The sequence below is a fragment of the Myotis daubentonii genome, chromosome 7 (assembly GCF_963259705.1).
Source record: "Myotis daubentonii chromosome 7, mMyoDau2.1, whole genome shotgun sequence".
NCBI lineage: Eukaryota > Metazoa > Chordata > Mammalia > Chiroptera > Vespertilionidae > Myotis > Myotis daubentonii.
In genome coordinates this window covers 55,496,178-55,507,034 of record NC_081846.1, presented here as the reverse complement: position 1 = coordinate 55,507,034, position 10,857 = coordinate 55,496,178, and positions in this window count along the sequence as shown.

Here is a 10,857-nt window from a genome sequence, read left to right as displayed (position 1 = left end):
AAATTGGAATCTGTGAAGAATGCACATTTAAATTTTTAATGTGGTACCTCTAGGGGTTTGGGGGTACAAGTGGGAGTGGGGTGTAATTCAAATACCAGCCTGGGGGAATCATTTTTATTCCACTGTGAGAAATGTAAGAAATTATTGTAATGGGGTACGTTCTGGTATTAGCTGACCAGCGAGGACACAGATGAGGTAAAACAGAAATTAGAGTATTATGGGGGCTTTGCAATATGAGGTGTTCAGAAACTTCGCAAAACTAGGTCTGTGTTCTTAAAAAAAAAGGAAAGAGATTACAGAGAGACCTTATTAAAGCACAGAAGGCTCAGCTATTTAAGATGGTGACATACATAGAGGCAGGAATGTGCAAAGAGAAGCTGAAAGGCAGCCAGGCCCTGAAGGAATTTCAGTGGAATTTCTTCACCGGAGGAGTAGTTAATAAATAGAGCAGATTTCTAAGGGAAGAAACTAGAGCAGCTTCTACAAAGACTTTTTTTTTTTTTTTTAAGAAGGGAGTGATAGGAAGTTAGAGAAGAAAATGGGAAAACAAAGAAAAACAAGCTTCTGCGCTAGCAATCCTGGCCACCTCCCATGCAAAGAGTCGGTTCTCAGACGTTGAGAATGTTGTATCATTTCATAATCATAAAACAGACTGCAGAGTTGGCCGTGGGTGTTAGTTTTAGATCAATGCTAGATATTACTAAGAACTGCATGTAATATAATACTCTTCCAAAGTCTGAAAGATTCTTTGCTTTGTCTGGCTGGCAACATTTCTGCTATTTTTTTCCCATCCTACAGAAACAAGGGCTAGAACATTCTTTTGTGTTCTGCGGTAGTCCCTCCTCCTGCCTTTGAAACAGGGCTCTTGCTCTGTCTGATGAATAAAGCCTTTCCTGGGGCAGTTTTAATATTCTGAGTGCTGAGGAATCGGAGTCTCTGAGTGTTACTTCTGTTCCGTTCAATCAGGTAGGTTGGGATGGCTGCTAGGGTTTTTATTCTTTTTTATTCTTCAATTGTCAAATGAGGACTACAGAGGAATGAATGTATCTTTTGACCAACATGTCTGCAACCTTATCAATATGCAGATTTCCACTTGCCTCACCACTCAATTTTTGTTTTTTTTACCAATATTCAACTTGGCAATAATAACTTTACATTTGCAAATTGGTTCATGGGAATGAAACTGTTATTATTCCTATTACCAGTTCTCTCTCTGGGTCCCTTTCTGTCCATGAAAAGTGAAAGAAATATGTACTGAAACCCTTGAGGTCTCACGGCCCAGGGACTGTGTGCGGGCACCAGCAGAAGCAAGCCCTGTGAATGGCGAAGCCGATGAGTATGCAGAATGACTGGAGTTGCCATGCTGTGTCGTTTCCTGGACCCTGGGCCTCCGTGATCCCCTGGGATGTTTGTAGAGATGCTGATTGTAGAGATGCGGCTCCACCCCAGACCTACTGAAGCAGAATTCCTGGGCGTGGGGCCTGGGAGTCTGCATTTAATTCAGTCACACAGGTGACTGTGAGACCTGTGGGCCTAGTGGACAGGGATGTGTTATCCAAAGGGGAAGAAATGACAAGGGCTGAGAAGGCACCCTTATGGATATTTGCTTTTACTGAAGCCCAAACCTTGCTGAGAAAAGCAAAGGCAGCAGGGGTCACAGGGGGACCCAAGCAACAGTGATCTGGGGGTATGAGACAGGCAGGGCACCTATAGAATTGCCAGAGTCTGTGCAGGAGTCAACTGGGGTCAAGACAGGGAGTGTATTAAAAAGTATAAAATGAACAATGAACAGAACATTCTGATATTCTGCACGCAATAGAGATCATTGGTTGTAAATCTGGCAGACTCAAGCACAAAGCAATTTACTGAAAGGCACTTGCAGATTGAAGGCAAAGCTGCAGAGTGAGCCAGACCCAGAGGAATTGAAAGTAATCCCTTTAGTAGTTCTAGTGGCTAGGAGAGGGCATGGCACCGAGATCAAAAACCCCCTAGTCTGTGTCCAATGGGAGAGGGCGATTCCTGTAAGGAGCGTGTGGTGCACTTACTGAAAGGAAGGATGTGAAATGGATGGATGTTGGGCAGTCAAAACACACTACTCCTTCAACCAAACAGCAAGCAAACCAAGCAAAGTCGATCTCACTATGGGAACAGACAGCGATTAGCGGCCCTTCAGTAAGCAGGCTAAGGTGGGTGGTCAAAGGGCCAGAGGAAAATCAGGAACTTCACAAGAACAGGGGTAGAGAGAGACAGGTATCTGGGGGCAGGTACTCAGTGGCTAAGGGATTCCTGCCATAATGTTATTCTGCTTAAGAAAGATCAGGAGGGCCGGCCCCCGCTCCCCTCCCTCTGGGCTCTCCCCAGTCTGTGATAATCCCTACTTTGTGAGCCTTTTCTGGGCAGAGGTGCCCTCTGCTCTGCACCCTTCACCTCTGCTTGGTTGCCCACTGAGGGACTGTTCAATATTTTTCCTGTCTCCTCTGCCACTGGCATTTCCTCCCTCCTGTTCCCCTGGGAACTGTTCAATTGCCAGGGGCTTCCACTCTCTTGCCTATTTCCCTCTAGATCGACCTCTCCAGGCTTAGAGGACCCCATCGCTTAGGACAGTTACGCCTAAGCCATGGTTGGTTAAATAGGCCTTTGTGGGTTGGCTTGGGAACCATACTACTATTTCTCATAATTTTTTTTCTCCAGGGAAATTCTTTGAATTCTAAACACCCCATTGACTGGTGACCTTTTACAACACAACAGTCCTATCTAGGCTCCACAGTAGGGTGAGATCACTGGGAGTTGTCCGAGCCAAGCTGAGAACAGCAAACCAATAGGCCAGGGTCAAAAGGCAGGAGCAGGGAGGCAATGGGAAAGGACAGCAGGGTCGGGGCAGGCGGGGGTTAGACAGTGAGTTCATGGCAGAGAGATGTCAAAGTCAAGTGGAGATTTAAAGATCTAAGTATGTGGATGAGTGTAAGATGGACAGTCTTTCTGGGATAGGCTTGGGCAGGGGGAGGATGACGTGGCAAGCAGACAGGGAAACCAGGGTGAATAAAATGTGGTCAGACCACCATGGGGCCAGAGAAAATACTGGGACACTGCCCTTATTGTCTCATCCTTCTCTTGGGGCCTGACTGCTTAGAGGTGAGGATCTTGGCCACCTTTTATTTTAATATATTTTATTGATTTTTTACCAAGAGGAAGGGAGAGATAGAGAGTTAGAAACATCGATGAGAGAGAAACATTGATCAGCTGCCTCCTGCACACTCCCTAATGGAGATGTGCCCGCAACCAAGGTACATGCCCTTGACCGGAATCGAACCTGGGACCCTTGAATCCACAGGCGGATGCACTATCCACTGAGCCAAACCGGTTAGGGCAGCCACCTTTTATTAATATCTGTTCTCCCACTGAGTGAAGTTTTCTCTTGCTGCATAACAAATTATCTCAAAACTTTCATTGCTTCAAATGAAAAAATAAAAATGTAACATCTCTCGTTGTTTCTGTGGGTCAGGAAATAGAGAGCATCTTAGCTAGGTGGTTCTGGCTTGGAGCCTTTTTTGAGGTTGCACTTACGATGTTGGGAGATGTTGGCTGGGGCTGCAGTCATCTGAGGGCTTGACTGAGGATGGAGGATCTGTTTCTGAAGAGGTTCACTCTAGGTAAATTAGGCTGGTTCTTAGTGGAAGGCTTTCATCACTTTCCATGTATGCTTCTTTTGAGGCTGCTTGGGTGTGTTTACAATATTGTATATGGTTTTCTCCAGAATGAGTGATCCAAGAGAAAGGGCTGGCACAAGCCATCTCTCTTACCATCTAGCCTCAGAAATCACATAACTTTCCCGTTGTCACCTTCTATTCCAGTGGTTCTCAACCTTTCTAATGCCGTGACCCTTTAATACAGTTCCTCATGTTGTGGTGACCCCCAACCATAAAATTATTTTCGTTGCTACTTCATAACTGTAATTTTGCTACTGTTATGAATCGTAATGTAAATATCTGATATGCAGGATGTATTTTCATTGTTACAAATTGAACATAATTAAAGCATAGTGATTCATCACAAAAACAATATGTAATTATATATGTGTTTTCCGATGGTCTTAGGCGACCCCTGTGAAAGGGTCGTTCGACCCCCAAAGGGGTAGCCACCCACAGGTTGAGAACTGCTGTATTCATTAGAGCCAAGTCATTAAATCCGGCCCCCATTTAAGGGGTGAAGAATTAGCCTCATCTTTTTGAAAGAAAGGGTATTGTAGAATTTATAGACAAATTTAAAACCATCACAATTTGTTCTTCAGATACTTCCCTGATCTCATTTTCTTCACTCACCCCTTGCATGCTCAACCACAGCCACGTTTGCCTTTACTATCCTAAAACATGACAGGAATGTTTCCACTTCAGGGCCCGCACATTTACTGTGCACTCGGCCTGAAAGAGTTTTCCTCCAGACTCATGTACTCACCTCTCCCAGCTCTGCTCAGAGCTACCTCAATCATGCAGGGCTTTTCTGACCACTAGAGCTAAAACAGCACTTCTCCCTTCCACATCTCCCTCAATGTGCTTTACTTCGCCTTGTTTTTCCACCATATATATATATTCGTCCTTTCCCTCACGCACCTGCTCTTCCTGGTCTCAAATATAACCACAGCACCTTGAGCATTTGCCTGGCACATTGGAGATACTTCATACATATTTTTTCATTGAATCCATACACTGAATTACTCTTTATAATTATCTTGGTGGGCACCTCTACCACACAAAACAAAGGACATTTATGGGAACCACATTTTCAGGAAAGCAACTGAGCAGGAATGACTGTGTGGATGGCTTTGCTAACAGCATTTTTCTTACATTTGAGCAGTATCCTTTCTCATATATTTACATGGCATTTTATCCAAAATGTTGGTTACAGACTTTCAAATAACTTTTCAAAAATTTAATTCTCAGACTCCCAAAGGCTATTGGGATTGATATCAGATTGCAGTATGCCAACACAGCACCTATTATATAAACATTAGAGCCATCATGCTTGAAAATTCCCTTTCTTTCCACAAGCTCCCCCCTTAATGAGCACTGTACTATGAATAATGGTTTGATAGAAAAGATAAAATAAATTAGCTCACAAATTTTGAAAGTGTATAAATATGCTCAGTTAGAAACATTTTCACCCCAGGAAGCTTCAAATTAGTAACTTTTTTATTCTATTGTACTTTTTCATCTGAATTAAATATTTAGTGAAAATAATGAATTCGATATTATTATTAGCCTCTCTGGAAGTATTACCATTCTGATTCTTTTATAAAACTTTGTGCTTGGCCTCAGTGACTGCTCATTAGATGTTAATATTCTGTAATTATTTTTAAGAAGGTTTATTAGTGGGCATTACTCTACCATATTAAGCACTGACTTTGCAAAAAATCATTCTTAGTGCTTAAGTAGTATCTTGTATCTCTGAACACCTTTCTGTATCTTGGCTCTTTTTCTATGTCATATAAAATTATCTTTCTTGTTAATAAAAATTTGTTCCAATTTAAACATTCTTTTGAAATAAACATATTAGCCTATATCATCTTCATTTTCTGACTCTACTAGTAGACAGCTAAAAATCTGATAACCTTTTTAATTGGGCTGTAAAGGTCATGCCAATACTAATTATGTATTATCAAATTAGAGAATGAAATGTGTGTGTGTGTGTGTGTGTGGGAGACTAGAAACAAAACATGGAAATGAATTGGAAAATGAAGAGATCTCTTTCATTTCTAATTTTTCTTCTTTCAGATTTGCTTCATTCTTCCATTTCTGCAGAATAGTTTTAGCTGCTACTCTAAATATGTGGCAGAAGATGATTGACCCAGAGCTCCTGAATTATAACATCTTCATCCATCAGACCAACCCAGACCAGTGTGGAATTCCTTAGTCCCAATTCCACACTCTCAGGAGAGAGAATCTGATTGGGTAAGAATCTGTTCTTCATACAATCAATCAACTGTGGCTGGGTTTGTGTGGTGAAGACATGCCTACTGAGGTCCCAGCCAGTAAACAGAGCAGACAGATTCTAGAGATGAGGGGAGAGACAACAATCGAACAGGTGCTCAGTACTCCTGTTTTTCTTTAAAATATATGCTTTAAAATTTTGAGCAGTTCTATATAGTATAATGATATTATGGAATTAACTTTAAAACCAAGCACTTGCCTTAAGTAAGCAGATTTGTGTAAAGACTCATATTGATTGAAGGCTCTCTTTCTATCTATCCATATCCAATCAATTATCAAATGTTACTGATTTAAAAACAAGTTCTGTTTATTACCTACTACCCTAGTGTGACTGCCCTCTAATGCTAGCCAATATTCGTTGCATTTGATGTTAGGCATTCAGCAGCACATTTAACCTTCACAATCCCCTGTGAGTAGAAAATTGGGATTCAGTAAAGTTAAGTGCCTTGTCTACAGATACATTCCTTATTGATCATAGGTTGAGATTCTTACTCTCGTTACTATCTCTGATCTCTCATTCACAACTAACAAGGAATGAAGCATCAAGCTAAACAACACCAGGTGGCAAATCTAGGACATGGAACTTTGTATAGGACAACTGGCCTAGTCTCTTCTACAAATTAATATCTTTTTTTTTTTTAAAGAACCATGCTACATTAAAAGAATCTTAAGAAGCATATAAACAGCCGAAACCGGTTTGGCTCAGTGGATAGAGCGTCGGCCTGCGGACTGAAGGGTCCCAGGTTCGATTCCGGTCAAGGGCATGTACCTGGGTTGCGGGCACATCCCCAGTAGGAGATGTGCAGGAGGCGGCTGATCGATGTTTCTCTCCCATCGATGTTTCCAACTCTCTATCTCTCTCCCTTCCTCTCTGTATAAAATCAATAAAATATATATATAAAAAAAGAAGCATATAAACAGATGCAGTATGGCGTCCTAGAATCGATATTCTTTAAATAAATCAGCTGTAAAGAACATTGTTGTGTCATTGGGTAAATATGATCTCAGGTTTAGATAAGAAAGTTTACTGAAATACTTGTTGACTGAAAAGCAAATTTAAGAACCAGGTGACAGTATGATCTCATTTAGATAAAAGTAAATATGTGTGTCTGGAAGTATTTGCTCCAAGGTTTATAGCGGTGATTTCTAAATAGTAGAAATACAATATTTTATTTTTTATGTGTGCTTCTCTGTATTTTAAAATTTTTTACATCATATATCTACTGCTTATGTGTTAATACAATAATTTTTGCATGTTTTTTTTTAAAGGTAGTGCAAGCACTGGATTTAAAAAGTCTTAGTTCTGGTCCGTGGTTCCGATCCTGACCTAATATGGTGATCTTGGGCAAGCTATTCTCCTCTGTAAGCCTTGCTTTCCTCAACCCTGAATTGACCCTAATCACAGGACATCTTCATAAAGTTACTGTGAGAATTAGAGTGATAACAAATGCAAAGTACTTAACAAAATGTCTGCCATCTAGTCATGGCCTAATATATGTTAATTATTTTTACTATGCCCCAAATGTTACCAATGAATATCTAAATATAGGCTTCCTCTGAGAAACTAAGCCAATTTAATGCTTAAATCATGACATTTTGAGGCATATTATAGAGATGTCCATAAATGAGTTTCCTTAGATTAATATGCTAAGGGCAATTCTATATGGCTTAACTACAAACCAAATAAGGGCCCTGAACCCAAGCACACTTTGTTCCTAATGATCTGTGGGATCCATACATGCCAGTCTTGGAAACATCTGATAAACTTGGGAGTTCATCCAAATCATACTTCTCTGCAGTACCCTTAATCATCATCTGAAGGTTTAAATTTCACAAATAGTAAATTCACCATGACAAGGGCACTACTACTTATTACTTACATTATGTGGCCACACCATCTGTCTTAAAAACTACAATTTTGTAAATTGTTTTTAATGACATATTGTAGGATTCCCCTGTATGTGAAATTCATGATGAAACCCTTCAGTGAGGCCTGTTGTATTAAATTCAACACATTAATAACTTTTAAAAAAGCATCATCCACATTCTGCTTGATGAATCTAGGGTGCAGGTTGCAGATTTCATGAGGTGAAATGACCAGATTAGCATCCAGAAACTGTGTTAGAATTCTAGATCACCTTGAGTCAGGTAATCTTAATTGTCCACATGCCAGTGAAGGCCTCCAGGAGTTGAATCCAAGTTCAGAGCAGTCAATGACTCCATATCTTACCTTTCACCCCTCACCCCCCAAGATGTACTGGTAGACATCAAGAAATACAATGCAGGAACAAGTAGAAATAAATATATATATATTAAAGAGGTAATATGCAAATTAGCTGGGATGCCGTAATAGTCACGACTGGCTCAGGAGGAGGCTGCATGTGCAGATGGGTGGGAGGGGACTGCATGTGCAGTGAGGCAAGCCACAGATGGCGCAGGCCCGGAGATGGGGCGGGGGGTGGGGGGGTGGGGAGGGGGGCTGCCCAAGCCTCCTTGGTGCGGCTGGAGCAGGCCTGGAGCGGACACACACAGGTGGCCTTGCCCAAGCCGCTGTGTGCCAGCAGTCCCATCTCTGTACATGAGCTGCAGAGGAAACACCTTTTCTGACCACTCATTGGCTAAGCTCCCTGTACACCACTCACAGTGTTCTTGGTAACTTAGGTAATGAGAATTCAAGAAGGTGATCTAGGGTTTTTCCACTTCACTCCTGGAGGAAAAAATGAAGGTCCACTGCTGGAGGGGCTAAGAAATGTCATATCCTGCTCTAGCTGGTTTGGCTCAGTGGATAGAGCCTTGGCCTGCGGACCACAGGGTCCGGGTTCTATTCTGATCAAGGGCATGTACCTAGGTTGCAGGGTCCTCCCTGGCCGGGGCCCAGATCAGAGCTCATGCAGGAGGCAACCAATCAAAGTGTCCCTCCCACATTGATGTTTCTCTCTGTCTTTCCTTCTCTCTTCCACGCTCTTTAAAAATCAATGGAAAAATATCCTCAGGTGAGGAAAGAAAGAAAGAAAGAAAGAAAGAAAGAAAGAAAGAAAGAAAGAAAGAAAGAAAGAAAAAAAGAGAGAAAGAAATGTCATATCCTATGAAAGAGACATCTTGAAAATGCCTAAAGAAAGTTGTCATTTTTTCGTGGTGAAGGGACTGGAGTCCGTGTTGATAAAAACACCTTGGCAGCTGCAGTGGCCGGCAGTGGCAGCGGCAGCAGGGTGATGAGGGTGGCACCTTCTCCTGATCAGCCGGGCTGCCTTCTGCAGAGGGAGGCCAGACTGTGGCTTAGGCCCACTCCCCACAGGGAGCCATCAGTAAAACATCCCCTATGGGCTCCTGGACTGTGAGAAGGGGCAGGCTGGGCTGAGGGACCCCCCTCCAGTGCATGAATTTTGTGCACTGGGCCTCTAGTATAACTATAAAGAGAGAAATAAATATAAAGGTTATAAAATAGTGATGAAGAAACTTTGTCAATCAATCAATTAAATCGATAGCATAAAACATAGCAAAAGACTATTAAAAATTAAATGCTCCAACCTTAAAGAGAAAATGGAGCAGTGCTCCTCTCCATTTGTTTAATTAAAAGCAATTCTATAACATACAAACCTTGAAATTCCAGTAATTTAACCCAATAAAAGTTTATTCCTTACTCTGGTCACAGTCCATTAAAAGGTTTTCCAGCCCTGACCTGTGTGGCTCAGTTGGTTGGAGCAATGTCCTATAAACCAAAAGGTCGAGGGTTTGATTCCCAGTCAGAGCACATACCCAGGTTGCAAGTTCGATCCCCAATTGGGGCACATGCAGGAGGGAAGTTTCTCTCTCCTTCCCTCACCCTTTCTCTTGAAGAAAAAAAAAAAATCACATTAAAAAAAAACGTTTCCCGTTTAGCAGCCTTCTGTGGGAATATTCAGGGAACCAGGCTACTTCCTTATTGTCCACTTTGGTCTGGAGGAGGCCTCTATCACCTTCTATGGGGAAGAGCGATACATTAATTATGTAAAGGGGGCTAGGAAATATGGTTTCTGTCTGGGAAGCCATTTAGTAACTACAATTCTGCACTGTAGAGAGGAACACAAATGTGGGGTGGTCAGCTAAACATCTCCACTCCCCATTCCTTCTTTGTCCCATTTTAGGAGTGGTAATGATGGTAAAACCTTTTGTGGCCTGTCAATATGATTTCACAAGGCCCAGTAAATTATATAGTTACTGACATCACTAAGCATTACCCAATTCAATAAACATTTGTTAAGAATCTAGTATGTGCCAGATTCTACAGGGTACTGAGAGAGAGAATAATGAATGGACTTGGTCTGGAAGGAAAAGCGAGGAGACAGATATATGCATAATTAACATTAATTGAAGGTGAAATAAAAGTGCCAAAATTGAAGTATAAATACAAGCCTTAGGTAAATGCCAACCAGGAAGAAATTAAATTTTAAACAGTGAGCAGAGAAATCTGTTCTCTATGCAAGACTTATTTCCAGAAGAAGCCTACTCCAGCTAGCTCATGACAGGGGGGTTGTTTAAAGAATATGAAGGTCACATGAAATGAAAATACATCCCTAGCCTCATGGGGAGGGGAGCCTGAGACAGATGAACTATGGCAGAAGCAGTCTCTGATCCCTGTTATCTCTGCTTTTCTTTGTCCCCTCCTCGTTTCTGATGACTTCCTCAACTTTCACTTGGCCCTGTAGATTTACCAGCACTACCGCAATAGGCCTTTTGGGGCCTAGTATTCAATGCCACTTGATTGCAATCTTTATATTTCAAAGGAACCTGATTGGCTATGAATGAGCTGATGGGTAGTCTGACCTTGGGTCAGCCATTGCTGAGGGTTATGAATGTGCAGAAAGGCGGGATCACATGGCCCACTGACCTGCCC